Here is a 17736-nt window from a genome sequence, read left to right on the forward strand (position 1 = left end):
GTGATACAATGTAAACTCCTACCTTAAATAGAAGTGGAGAATGGTGCACAAACGTCACTACTGGGTTGCTGCACCGAAAGCACGGAGTCCGGACTGAGGCACCCGGGCCGGGCGCCATTGCACGGGCGATGGAGTTTGTGCACCATTCTCCACTAATAGCAGGATATTAAAGTTACAGAGGTTAATTATACTCTAGAGACTAAAGAGACTCAAGTTACGTAATTACAGTACAGCTATTTTTGTACATTTTTGAAAACAAAAATCCCAATTTAAAGCCGGACAACGAAAACAGTCAGGTGCACATCTCTAGTTAGAAGCCAATATTTTACAGATTAAAAAAAAACATTCTGAATGATATAAACTGGAGGGCAGTACGATTAAATAGACAATTGATTACAAGCTGCGTATCTACAAAGATTGCACAAACTTTCTGTTTAATCACATTGCCTCTCGCCTCAGTAAATGATTATATTGATCTTTGCCCCACAGTTCCTTATGTATTATTTCTAAGCTGTAAACCTTCATACCAATTGGTGGTGAGGAACGACACTCTGTAAATGATCGGCACTGCACTGTAACACTGTATCTTATTTATGGAATGGTGTGTACTTTAATTGCCGTACTTTACAACCTACATAACGTTTTGAACAAAGGCGAGGAATTAAATGAACTGCACAATTGAAAAGAGAGATTGAATTTTTTTTTTTTTTGTCTTGGCAAGTGGAATAAAATGTATTTTGTGCTCGGTGGAATAAATTGCATTGGATACAGCTGCCACAAAGGGAACTCTCATTATTGCACGTTGTACTTGATCTACCCGTCTTAATAAACATTATTTTGTAGAGATCCGTATGATGCATTTCAAGTAGACTATTTAACGTTGCTCTCTAGTGATTGCAATCTCCGCTAATGTTGCAATTAAACCCATTTTTTTGCTATTTTAGTGAAATAGTCAACGTTGTTAACAAAGTAAGAAAAATGCAAATGTGTAAAATAATATTGCACTGCAGGTGGGGCAAGAGAGAGTTATGGTGCCCATACACTTATGCGAGTACAATGTCCATCGAATCCGATCACATTTTTGGGTGCAAAAGTCAGCACCCGATGTCGCATGCCATCTTCCAATGGCACATCGGGTGCTGGAGGAGGGCGGGCAGGGGGCGGTGGAGTAGTGTAGGTTAGCAGTAGCGCTTGCGGTAGTCAACGGTGGCGGCAGATTTGTTTAAAACACTGGTCTGCCCTGTGATTGGCTGAGCTCTCTCAACCAATCACAGGGCATCCCAGTGTTTTAAACAATTATCCCGCCACCACTGACTTCCACCGCCTGCAAGCGCTACTGATAGTGCTACACTACTCCGCCACCCCCTGATACGAGATGCAGGTATACCGCCAGCGGTCGCTAGGGCCCCCTCTCCCCAAACCCCACACCTCTGAATGCATCCCCTCCGCCCACCACCCACGTATTGTTTTAGAGCGATCCCATGTGGTTAAAAACCACATGTGACTACTCCTACAATCCGATATATAGTATGTGCTGCACATAACATCTATCAACGCAACATTCGACGGCGTGCCTGTGCATCGCGTCAAAATGTCCCTTAAAAATGCATACAATCATTCGATTTATCATCCAGAATTGGTCAAAATCGAATGGTTGTATATAGAGATGTGTGGGCTCGGATTCCCCAGATCCGAGCCCGCACGGGCATCATCAATCCGGGCCCGGATACGAGCAGCGCTCGGCGCTTCCCGCCTGACTCGAATCCGGGCGCACGAGCAAAACGTCATCGCCCGGCGTCGGATTCTCGCGAGATCACGGAACCCTTAAATTCCGCAACCTCGCGCCGCCATCTTCACTCCAATCTCGGAGAAGGGTAGGGAAGGGTGTGCTGCTGCTGTGTGTGGTCTCTGCTGGGGCCCGTGCTGCTGTGTACTGCTCAGTGATCAAGACATCACCATTGCAAGGGATGACTGGTGCTGTGTTCTGTCTCTCCTTTGTGCTGGGGCCTGCCTCTGCTGAGTCTGCTCCTGTATAGTCAGTCACAGTGTGATAGTCCACTGGTGCTGCTAGTGCCACTGCCTGCCCTGCACTGCCTAGTGTCTGCTGCAGTCTGCTCTCTGCTGTTGCCACTGGCTAGTGCCTACCAGTATCTATTGCAGTATATAATTCCAGTGTGCTGTTGCCCCTGGCTACCAGTACCTATCACAGTATATAATTCCAGTTTGCTGTTGCCACTGGCAGTGGCTACCAGTATTTTATTTATTGCAGTATATAAATCCAGTCTGCTGTTTCCACTGGCTACCAGTATTTATCGCAGTATATAATTCTAGTCTGCTGTTGCCGCTGGCTACCAGTATTATTTATCACAGTATATAAAAATCCAGTCTGCTGTTTCCACTAGCTACCAGTATTTATCGCAGTATATAATTCCAGTCTGTTGCCACTGGCTACCAGTATTAATTGCAGTATATAATTCCAATCTGCTGTTTCCACTGGCTACCAGTATTTATCGCAGTATATAATTCCAGTCTGCTGTTGCCGCTGGCTACCAGTATTATTTATCACAGTATATAAAAATCCAGTCTGCTGTTTCCACTGGCTACCAGTATTTATCGCAGTATATAATTCCAGTCTGTTGCCACTGGCTACCAGTATTTATTGCAGTATATAATTCCAATCTGCTGTTTCCACTGGCTACCAGTACTATCAGTCCAGGGGTGCCCACATGTGTGCTGTATCCATCCAGGGGTGCCCACATGTGTGCTGTATTTGTCCAGGGGTGCCCCCATGTGTGCTGTATCAGTCCTGGGGTGCCCGCATGTGTGCCGTATAATTCCAGGGGTGCCCCATGTGTCCCATATCAGACCAGGGGAGATGCCCTTTTTTTTAATGAAAATAAAATTAAGGTGTTTTTTTTTTTTATTTTTTACTGCAAGGGCTGTTAAATTTGCTGTAGTCCAGAGGTGAGCCAAGAGTGCTGTATAATTCATGGGGTGTTGCTAAGTAAGGTGTGCTGCTCTTTTTAATAATTAAAAGAATACACATTTTTATTTTTACTGCAGGAATTTGTCTGCCGTATAATTCCATGCCTGCCGCCATGTGTGCCGTAACAGTCCAGGGGTGCCGCCATCTGTGCCGTATAATTCCATGTGTGCTGTATCAGGTCAGGAGTGCCACCATCTGTGCCATATAATTCCTGGGGTAAGCCAAGTTTGCCGTATAATTCATGGGGTGCTGCCAAGTGTGCTGTATTAGTCCAGGGGTGATGCTAAGCGTGCCATATCAGTCCAGGGGTGATGCTAAATGTGCCATATCAGTCCAGGGGTGATGCTACCTGTGCCATATCAGTCCAGGGGTGATGCTAGGTGTGCCGTATCAGACTAGGGGGGATGCTAAGTGTGCCATATCAGTCCAGGGGTGATGCTACCTGTGCCATATCAGTCCAGGGGTGATGCTAGGTGTGCCGTATCAGACTAGGGGGGATGCTAAGTGTGCCATATCAGTCCAGGGGTGATGCTAGGTGTGCCGTATCAGACTAGGGGGGATGCTAAGTGTGCCGTATCAGTCCAGGGGTAATGGTAAATGTGCCGTATCAGTCCAGGGGTGATGCTACCTGTGCCATATCAGTCCAGGGGTGATGCTAGGTGTGCCGTGTCAGACTAGGGGGATGCTAAGTGTGCCATATCAGTCCAGGGGTGATGCTAAATGTGCCGTATCAGTACAGGAGTGATGCTACCTGTGCCATATCAGTCCAGGGGTAATTCTAGGTGTGCAGTATCAGCCTAGAGGGGATGCTAAGTGTGCCATATCAGTCTAGTGTTTGTGCCGCACACTTGTGTGGCTTATCATAGTTATCCAGCTACCTCGGTTCAACCTTTTGCCCTAAAAACAATATTGTAAGGTGTGAGCTGTTCAGAATAGACTGTACATGAGTGTACATGAATGTTATTGAGGTTAATATAGCGTAGGAGCAAAAAAAAAATACTAATTCTGCGATTTTAGCAGTTTTTATGCTTTTTTAACAAAAAAATCAGAACCCAAAACCCAAGAAATCCAAACACAAAACACTTAGGAGGTGTTTTGGCAAAACCCATTAGAACCCAAAATCTCAAGGTAATCAGAACCCAAAACCCGAAAAGTGGACGGTGCACATCTCTAGTTGTATACAATATCTCACAAGTGTATGGGCAGAATTAGATTTGGGTGGGGTGTGTTCAAACTGAAATCTAAATTGCAGTGTTAAAATAAAGCAACCAGTATTTACCTTGCACAGAAACAATCTATCTCACCCAAATCTAACTCTCTCTGCATATTTGATTCAGCCCCACCTGCAGTGCAGCATGGTTTTGCCCATTTAAGCTAAATCAGGATGGCTGACATAGGCAATGTCCAGGTAACAAGTCAATAGGTCAACACCAACAGGTCGGCCTGCACAGGGCAACATCGACAAAAGGTTGACATCATTTAAATGTCAATATGACAATGGCGGACAAGTGAAACGGTTGACATGAGTTTTTCATATTTTACCATTTTGTTTTCATACTTTACCATCCACGGACACTCTAGCCCTTTCCATCATACGTGTAAATGTTTTAATTGATGCACCTGTGTTTTGAGGGTCAAAGGATGATCTTTGCTGCAATTTATTGACCTATGTTGTTATGTCATCCGAAATTGAGTCCATTACGTGTTTATCCTTATAGAATTCCTTTAAACGTAATGTTCTTCCGAATTTGTAGCAGTCAAGCTTCCACTCGAATGTATCCAATGAGTGGCTTGGTACGAACGAGAGACCCTTAGATAATACATTAGTCTCTTCCTCATTTAACGGCGTCTTTGACAGATTGAATTTCAAATTACTCAATTGCGGCTGTCTTTGCAGCTTGTTTTGCCTCTCGGTCTGCTCACCGCGCCGCGTCCTCTTCCTCCGCCGGTGGGCGTTTTTGGTCCGAACCCCTAAAGGGGGAATCTGATCCATGTTTACATTGGCTGGAGCATCCCCTTCACTTGCAGATGTACTTGTGCCCTCATAGTCAGTGAAGGTCTGTCATTTTCAATGGCTGGTGTCTGTGACTGTGACAGAGCAGCGTGTCTGTGTCGTTGTCGGAAAAAATGAAGCACTCACCGGTATCTATTTGTGCAAAACTTACACCCGGCATAGTATGCTTCATAATACTGCAAGTTAACCCCAGGAGGACTGTGTTCACTGTCTCCACTCGGTGCTGCTGGCAGATGGAATTGGATTCTCCCTTTAGGCAAAAAAATATTGTTGGGTGCCTTGACCAGTACTGTATATGGGAAACATCCCAGAGTCCAATACTTGCATAAAGTGGTTGGGGGGTCCGGCACTCAAAAATGGATGTGAATAGTTACTGACCCGGTGCCTTCCTGTCTGGGCCTTGTGGTCCTTTTAGGTAGTCAGAGAATTCAGGCGGCACTCCAGGATTTAATAAAAAAAATCAGTGAATATTTATTGTAAAGTCATCCATCATGTTTCGGGCAACCTTGCCTGTCCTCAGAAATCAACTAGTGCAATACAAGTGTCCAATAATTATACAAAAAAGTGAGCCCAACCCACACACAATTAAAACATTAAGTGGCACCAGGTGCCTCTTACCCCCAGCGTCCTCCACGTGACCCGGTCCCCGCTGTCCCTGAAGCGCTGCACCATCTCTGTCAATACAGGGAGACCTGTGCGTCTATTCAGAGCGCTCAGCAAGCTCCCCTGACATCATCAGTCCCCGACGTGCACTCCAGGCGTGCTGGAGACTCAAGCCTCATTCCGGACACTGCCAGGTCATGGTCACCATGGTTACCTAATAAAAAATGAAATAAAGTGACAGTGCATTAAAACATAATTTTAATAAATTTACCGCTTTGTACTTGTCAATCTAATTCAAGTGGACCATTTGTTGTTGATCCTATTGTCTGTTGACCATAACATTGTTCGTCCATTGACGCATACCGAGCCAAAAGTGTACCTTGAGCCCTATATCGTGGGAAACTCGCACCTCTGCAAACAGTCCTCTCTGGCACAAAATTAGAGTCGCACAAAACTCGGCCAAAACTTGTTCTTTTCTCCCGGCTAAAAAATCATCTACAGAATTGTATGTTATTGTTCGGAGCAAAGGTTACATTGTTATGTTGGGACGTGCTCTGCAATAATTGCCCAGTAAAGAGTCCGTATTATAAGTAATTCAGTCTGCTGCTTTTTTCAATTGGTATTGATTTCTCTGCAAGAGAATAGCAACCCTTTGATGAATGTTGAATTGAAAATGACTAATGTATCATTCATACTAAAACATCTTTTATGTTTTTGGAATAGATCTATTCTGTATCGTTTGAAATGATCAGATCTTTATATGATATTACGTTGTCATAGGCACCGAGATTTGTAGTGCAGCAATTTCTGGGCCCAAAACATGCAAGACAGAAACACAAAGTTCTAATTGATGGAGTTACCTTAGTCTCTGCCCTTGAGTAATGGATGTAATCACTCCTCGTATCTGAGCCAAAACAAAGGGTTCCAGATGAAAGTGGCCTCTTTCAAATTGATATTTTTCTTTTGACTCTTCGAACAAAGACTTCTTTAAAGTTAATACAAGTAAGTTCAGCGATGGCGCATATGAGTTCAGTCATGGTTAAAATAATCAGTCTTTTAGTTTGGGGTTTTAATCTTTTTCTTCATTCTGTTTTCCCATTCAAAACTTTTTTTTTCTTCTTACAACGTCAAAATCTGAATTCCGAGCGTCATTAAATTCTTATACAATTCCATGGAAGGGAGTTTTACCTGGTGAATTATACTTTTTTTTGTCTTCTACTTTTTATTGAAACCCAATAGTCAATGGGACTGATTGAGAGTACATCGCTGCTTAGAGAGGCGGTAAATGCCACCCCCTGGGCAAGTGAACGCCTGCCCCCTTCCCCACCGCCGCATGAATGTCCCCGCCGGCATTCAAATTGATTCATATGTTAACACATCCATAAGCATGCAGGCCTATGGGCAAAAAATCATTCAATGGTCACCGACCGTCAAATTGTTTTTCGCCTGGACTGACTTTTATCTGGGTCGGTGATGGTCGAAAATAGTGCAGGCTTCGCCATGGCTGTGTTTGTTTGGGAACGCCCAGCATTTTTTGTGGGCATGCGCAGGAAACGCTGGGTATCCCCATGAGACAGCCCCCTGTCCGCCCACTACCCATCCCGCTGTGTGCAAAGGCTTAGGCGACTGCTACAGTTCACACATCAAGTCTGCACATGCGTATGTTCACTGATACGCATGCACAGACCCGAAACATCTGTCCCCTCATCGAATTCGCAGGGGACCAGTCCAACCGGAATCAGGCCTAATGTATAAATGCTTAATAGTCGTGTTTCAGTGGACCTGATGTACATCTGGCATATGCTCATGGTACCGAGATGTCTTCAGTCCAACATTTATTTGGTGGAAGATTCATACATTTGGATGCCAATACAACTCTCTGTGGACATGAGGGGGCACATTTACTAAATTGTGAGTTTTAACAAGTGAAAGTTGTTGCTCATAGCAACCAACCAGATTCTACTTGTCATTTATCTAGCATGTGCTAAAGGATAATACCTAAAATCCGATTGGTTGCTAAGGCAACATATGTCACTACTTAAAACTCACACTTTAGTAAATTTAGCCCCCCTAGGTGGGCAACAACTGGACTTTAACAATGCATGCACAGGATCCATCTGGTGCATCTGTAATGGTGTACAGTACCACGGGTTACTTGTTATTCCGGTGTTTGGTATAATAGTTCTACACAAAATAGATATACAATAAATAAATAAAGGTCGACAAGGTCAAAAGATTGGTATGGTCAAAAGGTCAACAGTGAAAAGGTCAACTGTGTCTAAGGCTGACCGGTCAAAAAGGTTTGGGGCCCACACCCCAGACCCATACCCAGTGCCAGATTAAGCCTTCTGGGGGCCTGGGGCACTTTAGACAGGGGGGCCCCCTTGCACTTGTCATTACTGGCCGCAAACTGCATGGGAGAATATTACAATTTCAATACATAGAGGAAAGGCAGTATAAACTTGGTCAATGTTTAACTGCAGGGGATGGATATATATATAGATATATATATATATATCAATATATATATATATATATATATACACACACACACACACACACATACATGCATACATACCACATGAAAAGCCTGTGTTTGTCTCTGCACCTTACTCTGTAGGAGACCTCTTAGTCCCTGTGCTGCCTTTGATTAAAAACCCTCCCATGACTAGGCTGCTGCTGCTGTTCTCCATGGGCCTGAGAAGCATGTAATGAGCTCCACCAATCAGAGCTCAGCACAAAATTCTCAGCCTCTGCCCTCTTGTGCAAAGTGTCATGGGACTTAGTCAACTCCCAGTAATACACTGCACACTTGTGCAATCAGTGTGCCTCGGCTCCCGATGCTCAGCACCATTAATCATTGTCACATAGGGGCAGATGTATTAAGCTTTAACAAGAGATAAATCCAAGGGTGATAAGGAGAGATAAACATCCAGCCAATCACCTGCTAGCTGCCATGTTACAGGCTGTGTTTGAAAAAAGTCAGTAAGGAGCTGATTGTCTGGACATTTATCTCTACTTATCACCCTTGCATTTATCTCTTGTTAAGGCTTAATACATCTGCCCCATTGGCAGATAGGTGAAGCTGCAGCACTATCCCACTCCCATGCACAAAATCTTTAGCTAAAAAATAAATAAAAACAATTAAAAAAAAATACATGCCAACCACAGGGGGCCCCTAGCTAGAGGGGGGCCCAGGGTTACTGACCCCTTGTGCCCCCATTATAATCCGGCCCTGCCCATACCCAGTGTTAGGGACCCCCAGTGACAGAGATGCCTTGACGTACGGCCTGGGGGCTTAGCCCTATATCTGCAGATATATGCAACCAAGATCTCTGTATTATCTGATTATTATATGTATATTTCTCATTCAGTGTGCAATTGGGATACAAACTGTTTTTTTTTCCTAACCAGATTTACCCCTCCCTGTTGGCACCTGAATGATAGACCTCTGATTGAGCAGCTTGCCAATAAAAGTGTTGTGCAGTTGAGAGAGGCACAGATGGGTCAGCATTAGGAGGGATTGCTGACACCTGAGTGCCATTGGAGAAGCCAGGGGTATCTCCAGGTAAGCTGGCTCTCAGATGTTGTAAGCCATTATCATGTGGCCTTACACTGGGCTATTAGGCCCAACAATTTGTTATTGTGCATGGGATGGGTTTGGGAGTGTGATTCCCTCTTTGTTGGTATGGCTGGTCTGCTCCAGGTTAGCACACCCTAACACTTTATTAACATTTATGTTTTTCCCTATCACATTGTATGTATTATTTTAACCACACCTTCACTTCCTTACATAGCACTTATGTGCTTCTTATTAACCCCTACTAATTTTCATTTGTGTGCTGCCCTGGAGTAGTCCGCCTGTGCCGGCATGTTGGGGGCCCACACCCCAGACCCATACCCAGTGTTAGGGACATCCAGTGACAGAGATGCCTTGACGTACGGCCTGGGGGCTTAGCCCTATACCTGCAGATACAGATGGCGCCGGCCTTATTATTGCCGCCTATGGCGATGTTTCCGACACACGCCATGGCGCATACATGTAGCGAATCGCCGTGGCGCTTCACGACGAGTGCAATATCACAGACCAACCACCAGATGTCACTTTTAAAAACCTCATTTGCGCATGCGTAAGATTTGTGCTTCAGCGCGTGCATGATGCGCAGGAATTACATGAACTTTATTATACGATGAGCACCTCTCTAATGCCGCTGGCACGAGCGTGATCCAGTCTCTTCAGCCGAGAGTGCATCATGCTGATGCGGACAGAGAGTGTCGTACATGTACGTCATGGCCGGGAGGTACTTCCCGACACATGACGTACATGTACGTCATGGCTTCTAACTGTCACTGCGTCTATAGACGCAGTGACAGTTAGGAGATGTAGCCGCACAGACGCTAATGCGTAACATCAAACACCGTAACATCAAACACCGTACTGTAGTTCTAAAGGTTGTACGACACGGACGCTATGCGTCTCAGTATACAGTACAGTATTGTTCTAAAGGCGGTCACAATATTGGAAACTTGGTCACAATATGGTTTTGCAGCATTACGCATGACGCTCGAGCTAACGGGACGCTCGAGCTAATGAGACGCTCGAGCTAACGGGACGCTCGAGCTAATGAGACGCTCGAGCAGCAACGACGGTATCCGCTCCCCGTCGCTAGGCCCTGCTTTCCCCGTCAGCTCCTGACTGTTAAGCTACAGGCTGGGTGTAGAATCAGTCATGGTAGTATAGTAGTCATTACACTGTACAGTTCTTGGCTGTAGTGTAGTGGTTATCTGCATGGTGTTTCACGCCGGAGACCCGTGTTCGATTACGGCGTTAAACCTTTAGTATTATAGTATCAAATTTTACAGTTTTAACTAAGATATAATTATTGACAATATACTGTGTGATTAAAATATAATTATTTATATTTACAGTATAGTATTACATTTTACAGTATATTGTATAAGTAATTTATTACAGTATATAAAAACTACTGATAAACTACTGATAAACTACTGTACCCACTACTCAGCGGCGGGCGCACAGAATGGGACGTTGTTCCGCACAGGACGCACGGCGCATAGGACGCACGGCGCATAGCACGCACGGCGCATAGGACGCACGGCGCACACGCTAATGCAGTATACTGTAGGCGCCATTATCAGTATCGCTAGTACTGTACCTGGACCTGTTCAGTATGTCGGACACTTGCAGAGTCAGGAGGGCAAGGCCCTTTGGCAGAGGGGAGCTCCTCACCCTGGTGGCTTGGCGGGACAGGCTCCTGGTCTCTAATCGGGAGATTGTGGAGGCCTACCAGGGGGCCCGTCAAGCCATCAGGGTGAGGTTCCATAGAGACAGGCCAGTTAGGAGCCTCCAGAGGAGATGGTCCGACCTGGTCCGTCGGGACCCTCAACTGCTGGACTCCCTCAGGCAAAGTAAGTACTGTACATACTGTACCTGTACAATGTTGAGTGCTATTGTATACAGTATTTTTTTACTTGTTGCCATGGGGGATTTTACAGTATACTGTACCTGTATTTTTTTTTAATGTGCTGATTGCTGTACAACTGTTCAGGTAGATTTTACAGAACTTGCTATTAGAATTAGAATTTAGAATTAGGGGGTGTGTCATTCTCCACCTGAAGGGTGTGTCTACAGTACTTCCATACAGTACACTACTGTACTGTACATGGAGATACTGTATTGTGTGTGGGGGGGGGGGGCGCTGACCTGGACAGAGAGGTTTTTTGGACCGGGTCTGAGAGCGCCAGAGTCAGCTGTTCAGCAGTGGTATTGATACAGATTTGGGGGGAGCAGTATTAGACAGGTCCTTCTGAGCATTGTTCCGCTCTCCAACTCCAGGGCCTGGACCCCACTTCTTACATTCCCATTCCTGCAGCCACCAGACCTGGTTTCCAGCCCATGGTTGGGGTGATGTCAACATGTTAACCCCCGGAATCCATGGCAGATCATGTACTGTACAGTAAATTCTTTGCAATGAGCATGTTAATCCCTTCCAGAGTGTGCAACACCTGGAAGACCAGGTTCATCCCATGGCAACGAGCATGTTAACCCCCTAATATGCAATGAGCATTATAGTGTGTGTAGTAATGGGTAATGGACATTATGGAATGTGGTAAAATACTGTACATACTGTACTGTAATACAGTAGGTACTGTACAGTATTTTGGTGTACAGTATGGCATAATGTGTAGGACTAATGAGAGAGAGATGGAGATTGCTGCTACAGTACTGTGCAGTATTTCAGGGAGTCTCCTGCTGAAGAGGGAAGGCAACTACTGTATGCTGTACAGTACATGCTTGTTGCCATGGGTGATTTCCTACAGCATTGGTTTTCATGACATACTGTACAGTACTGTACAGTAAATTGTGGGCCCTTACAAACTTTTGATATGGGGCCTACAAATACTGTATCTGCAGTAATTACAGTATGCCTTACGCACTGTATTTCTTATTTTTCCAGGTATCAGCAGGATGACGCTGCGGGAGAGACAGCACCGCCACTGTAAGTACAGTACAGTATACTGTATACAGTACAGAGCGGAACATTGCATATTGACTTTCAAACATGTGGGATACTGTACAGGACCACAGCATTTCATCCCTCCTGGAATGGGTCATTTTGGCAGGTACTGTACTGTACTGTACTGTTATGTACTGCACAGTACAGTATGTACTGTAGTGTTGATACAGTACCTTAACACATTGTACTTTATAGTACAGTATGTTCGTGTTAGAGAATATACAGTACTGTACAGCACAGTCGTTTTTTTGTGTGCTTTTCCGCAGTCCCAGTGGATGTCGCAGCTCCAGAAAGCCTCCCTGCCGCCACCCAGGAGGAGAGGGCCACCTCTGCCCCCACCCAGCTGGAGGAGGAGTCTCTGAGCGCGGTTGGTAAGTATTGTACAGTATAACACCAGGGCTCTCACCATCTGTACCGGAAAAGTATTTTTGAACAGGCTCCAGCATGTACTGAGGCCCTTGTTCTTCTTCACTCTCTGACAAAATCCTTCTTGGATGGACAAACCCATGTGCACTGCAGGTGAGGCAGGTGTTACTGGACTTGCGCAGAGAGAATTACAGTATCTACTGTACAGTAGATTTGGGTGTGTCATTTTGCACTGCCTCGCCTGCTGTGCACATGGGTTTGTCCATCTACTGTGGGGAGGATTTTGTCAGAGAGTGAAGCAGAGTAAGGGCATCAGTTCCTGCTGGAGCCTGTTCAAAAATACCCCTGCTTGCACGATACACCCTCTTTATTTTGTCCTTTTTTTTTTTGACATTTGCAGCTCCAGAAAGCCTCCCTGCCGCCACCCAGGAGGAGAGGGCCACCTCTGCCCCCACCCAGCTGGAGGAGGAGTCTCTGAGCGCGGTTGGTAAGTATTGTACAGTATAACACCAGGGCTCTCACCATCTGTACCGGAAAAGTATTTTTGAACAGGCTCCAGCATGTACTGAGGCCCTTGTTCTTCTTCACTCTCTGACAAAATCCTTCTTGGATGGACAAACCCATGTGCACTGCAGGTGAGGCAGGTGTTACTGGACTTGCGCAGAGAGAATTACAGTATCTACTGTACAGTAGATTTGGGTGTGTCATTTTGCACTGCCTCGCCTGCTGTGCACATGGGTTTGTCCATCTACTGTGGGGAGGATTTTGTCAGAGAGTGAAGCAGAGTAAGGGCATCAGTTCCTGCTGGAGCCTGTTCAAAAATACCCCTGCTTGCACGATACACCCTCTTTATTTTGTCCTTTTTTTTTTTTGACATTTGCAGCTCCAGAAAGCCTCCCTGCCGCCACCCAGGAGGAGAGGGCCACCTCTGCCCCCACCCAGCTGGAGGAGGAGTCTCTGAGCGCGGTTGGTAAGTATTGTACAGTATAACACCAGGGCTCTCACCATCTGTACCGGAAAAGTATTTTTGAACAGGCTCCAGCATGTACTGAGGCCCTTGTTCTTCTTCACTCTCTGACAAAATCCTTCTTGGATGGACAAACCCATGTGCACTGCAGGTGAGGCAGGTGTTACTGGACTTGCGCAGAGAGAATTACAGTATCTACTGTACAGTAGATTTGGGTGTGTCATTTTGCACTGCCTCGCCTGCTGTGCACATGGGTTTGTCCATCTACTGTGGGGAGGATTTTGTCAGAGAGTGAAGCAGAGTAAGGGCATCAGTTCCTGCTGGAGCCTGTTCAAAAATACCCCTGCTTGCACGATACACCCTCTTTATTTTGTCCTTTTTTTTTTTTGACATTTGCAGCTCCAGAAAGCCTCCCTGCCGCCACCCAGGAGGAGAGGGCCACCTCTGCCCCCACCCAGCTGGAGGAGGAGTCTCTGAGCGCGGTTGGTAAGTATTGTACAGTATAACACCAGGGCTCTCACCATCTGTACCGGAAAAGTATTTTTGAACAGGCTCCAGCATGTACTGAGGCCCTTGTTCTTCTTCACTCTCTGACAAAATTGCAAGAGACAATACAGTATTGCAGCGTGTGAAATAGGGCTTTCTTAAACCAGTCACCCCCGGCAAACCTCGCACTGGACGCTTCAACTCATACTGTAACTCTTGGTCCTCGCGGAGGTTCAGTCGCATTAGCGGCTAAATCTCCCGAGTGTACTATCTAGATTCGGCCGCAGATGCGCCTGAACCTCCGTGAAGTCTGGTCTGTCAGGACTCGGCTTGTGAATCCTTCAGTACACATTTAGTGGTCTACGCTAGCTTTATTGATTACTGTGCATTTATAAATAAATAAATAAATAAATAAATAAATAAATGAATGAATAAATGAATAAATAAATAAATAAACATCAAAATTATCTTACAACCCCCTCCCCTCCGTAATCGAACTCGGGCCTCCTGCTTGGATTGCCGCGCAGCTAACCACTAGACTACTGTACTGTCATGTAATCCGTGGCAGGATGTGATGGCAAAACCAGTACCCCTGCAGCCTCTGAGACGCCCCCCTTGCGAGAACCCCGAGGACGGCCCGCCAGCGTCTGATACCTGTAGTTCTTTCATGGATTGTCTGAGTTTGTCCTTTCATAGATTAGTGCTGTCATGTACTGTAGTACTGTACTTTATTTTAGCGCAAGTCGATACCGTCCAACTCTGGAAAGGCAGGAGGCACTTTGACTTCAGCGCCTCCTCCATTTGCTCACTTGTACTGTATTGTACGTTCACTAGTGTCTCATTTTAATTTACTTTACTGTACTGTACTGTACTTTATCATTTCCCACGAGCACCTCATCGTGCATGAGCGTCTAATCGCGCACGAGCTTCTCATACAGTATAGTAATACGGCGAATGGAGGAATCACTCCGACTGTATCTTGATGGAGCATTAGCCACCCAGTGGTGGCAGATTGTATTACATGGCGAGCAACCATGTCGCTTGGCGGACGCCAGCGCCATAAAAATATCGATGCGCCAGAACCTCCGCCATGGCGTCCAGGCGGCAATAATAAGGCCGGCGCCATCTGTATATGCAACCAAGATCTCTGTATTATCTGATTATTATATGTATATTTCTCATTCAGTGTGCAATTGGGATACAAACTGTTTTTTTTTTTCCTAACCAGATTTACCCCTCCCTGTTGGCACCTGAATGACATTACCTCTGATTGAGCAGCTTGCCAATAAAAGTGTTGTGCGGTCAAAAAGGTTGACAGGGTTAACATGAAAATTGTTGTCATTCTCAAATTGTTGACTGTATCAATCTGTCAACCATAAATACAGTTGACCTGTCTCCTGTCGACCAGTTGACCATGTAAATCTATTGCATACCAACCATATGGTGCCAAACCATTGGCTGACCTACTAGACACTGTCTATCCATTGACAGGAATCCAGTATTATGTGAGGCTAAATTCAGGAGCATTTCCTGCACTTAACATGGAGGTGTTGTGTCAATAATATTCATTTCTGATGCCCTTGTGCATGGCAGAGGGGCGATGTGCATTAACAAATATATTTTAAGAACTTGCATATAGTTGCATTTGCAAACCATTCACATTCCAATTTAAGAGGACTCTATATACAAATGGGATTCAGATATTAGACGCTCTTTATATGGGCATAGATAGGGATCTGGAAATATGGTATATAAATAATACTTCCCTTGGTGTCAAGATGGTTTCTTCCTATAATGGTGTCCTTTATTTTTCTTTTTTGATCTTCCTTGTGTTCTCCAACAGAGTTTGTGAATATATGGAAAAAAAGGTACATATAATGGGTTATATCCTTTCTTGCTGACAACAAAGATATTTCCAACAACTCTTTAGATGAATTTTAAGCGTATCAAACTCACTATAAAGAGTTATTAAACACATATATCGGGGTTTCTTTCTACTAGGTGGCACGCACCCGTACTCATGATGTTGTCAGTTGTTAGAAGCTCATAAAGGTTTCTCTCTCTTTAATTTCTTTAAATAAAGCTTTTTATTGGTACACACAATATGAAGACAAGAGTTTAAAATGGTGTGTGGTTCAAACAGTCCCATCTTCGAAAAAATATTTTTAACTCTTGTCTTCATATTGTGTGTACCAATAAAAAGCTTTATTTAAAGAAATTAAAGAGAGAGAAACCTTTATGAGCTTCTAACAACTGACAACATCATGAGTACGGGTGCGTGCCACCTAGTAGAAAGAAACCCCGATATATGTGTTTAATAACTCTTTATAGTGAGTTTGATACGCTTAAAATTCATCTAAAGAGTTGTTGGAAATATCTTTGTTGTCAGCAAGAAAGGATATAACCCATTATATGTACCTTTTTTTTCCATATATTCACAAACTCTGTTGGAGAACACAAGGAAGATCAAAAAAGAAAAATAAAGGACACCATTATAGGAAGAAACCATCTTGACACCAAGGGAAGTATTATTTATACTAGGTGATTCATCGCGCCCTACGGGCGCTCTTCACACCGTCGTAAGGGGCTGCGCCCCCTTAATTTGTGAACGCTTGTATATGAGAAATATGGTTAGAATTGTATGAAAGATGTCCTGTATTGCAACTTAGGTGTCCGCGAATCGCGGGAGGGGGGGTCGCGGAGGGTGCCGCGAATTGCAGAAGGGGGGGTCGCGGGGGGTGCCGCGAATTGCAGGAGGGGGGGTTGTGGGGGGGTGGATGCTGCGAATCGCGGGAGGGGAGGGATTGCAGAGAATCGCGGGAGGGGGGTCGCGGGGTGGGTTGCCGCAAATCGCGGGAGGGGGGTTGTGGGGGCGGGGGTTGCGGCGAATCATGGTAGGGGGGGTCGCGGGGGGTGTGCCGTGAATCACGGGAGGGGGGGTCACGGGGTGGGGTGCCGAGAATCGCGGGGGTGTGTGTGCCGTGAATTGCGGGAGTGGGGGTTGCGGGGGGGTGGGGGGTCACGGGGGGTGCCGCGAATCGCGGGAGGGGGGGTTGCGAGGGGGTGTGACGCGAATCGCCACAAGAAAAAATCAACACAGAAAGGTCAACACATGTAAATGTTGACATAAGTGTGGCACTTCATTGGTGTCCATGTCGACACATGAGAATGAATATGAAAACATTCAAAAAATGAAAAAAAAAAACTTCAAAAACTCATGTCAACCTTTTTCATTGTCGACCATAGCCATGTCAGTGTTTTCCATGTGCAATTTAATTCTGGAGCTGCCGCGAATCGCGGGGGGGTGCCGCGAATTGCGGGAGGGGGGGGTCGCTGGGGTGGGTGCCGCGAATCGCGGGAGGGCGGGTTACGGGGCGGGGGTTGCGGCGAATCATGGGAGGGGGGGTCGCGGTGGTGTGCCGTGAATCCCGGGAGGGGGGGGGGTCACGGGGTGGGGTGCCGAGAATCGCGGGGGAGGTGTGTGTGTGTGTGCCGTGAATCGCGGGAGTGGGGGTTGTGGGGGGGGGGGTGGGGGTGGGGTGTGACGCAAATCGCCACAAGAAAAAATCAACACAGAAAGGTCAACACATGTAAATGTTGACATAAGTGTGGCACTTCATTGGTGTCCATGTCGACACATGAGAATGAATATGAAAATATTCAAAAAATTAAAAAAAAAAACTTCAAAAACTCATGTCAACCTTTTTCATTGTCGACCATAGCCATGTCAGTGTTTTGCATGTGCCATTTAATCCTGGGGCTGCTGCGAATTGCG

The 17736-nt window shown here is 45.6% G+C and overlaps 1 long non-coding RNA gene across 1 annotated transcript; it reads left to right on the forward strand.

Moving 5' to 3' along the window:
• The first annotated feature begins 11528 nt into the window (after positions 1-11528).
• Positions 11529-12992, forward strand: LOC146025635 (uncharacterized). The gene is made up of 3 exons (XR_014454254.1): positions 11529-12124; positions 12409-12513; positions 12909-12992. It is a non-coding gene; the product is annotated as an uncharacterized LOC146025635 (long non-coding RNA).
• Positions 12993-17736: the final 4744 nt, after the last annotated feature.

The sequence above is a fragment of the Crinia signifera genome, chromosome 1 (assembly GCF_055691185.1).
Source record: "Crinia signifera chromosome 1, ASM5569118v1, whole genome shotgun sequence".
Classification (NCBI taxonomy): domain Eukaryota; kingdom Metazoa; phylum Chordata; class Amphibia; order Anura; family Myobatrachidae; genus Crinia; species Crinia signifera.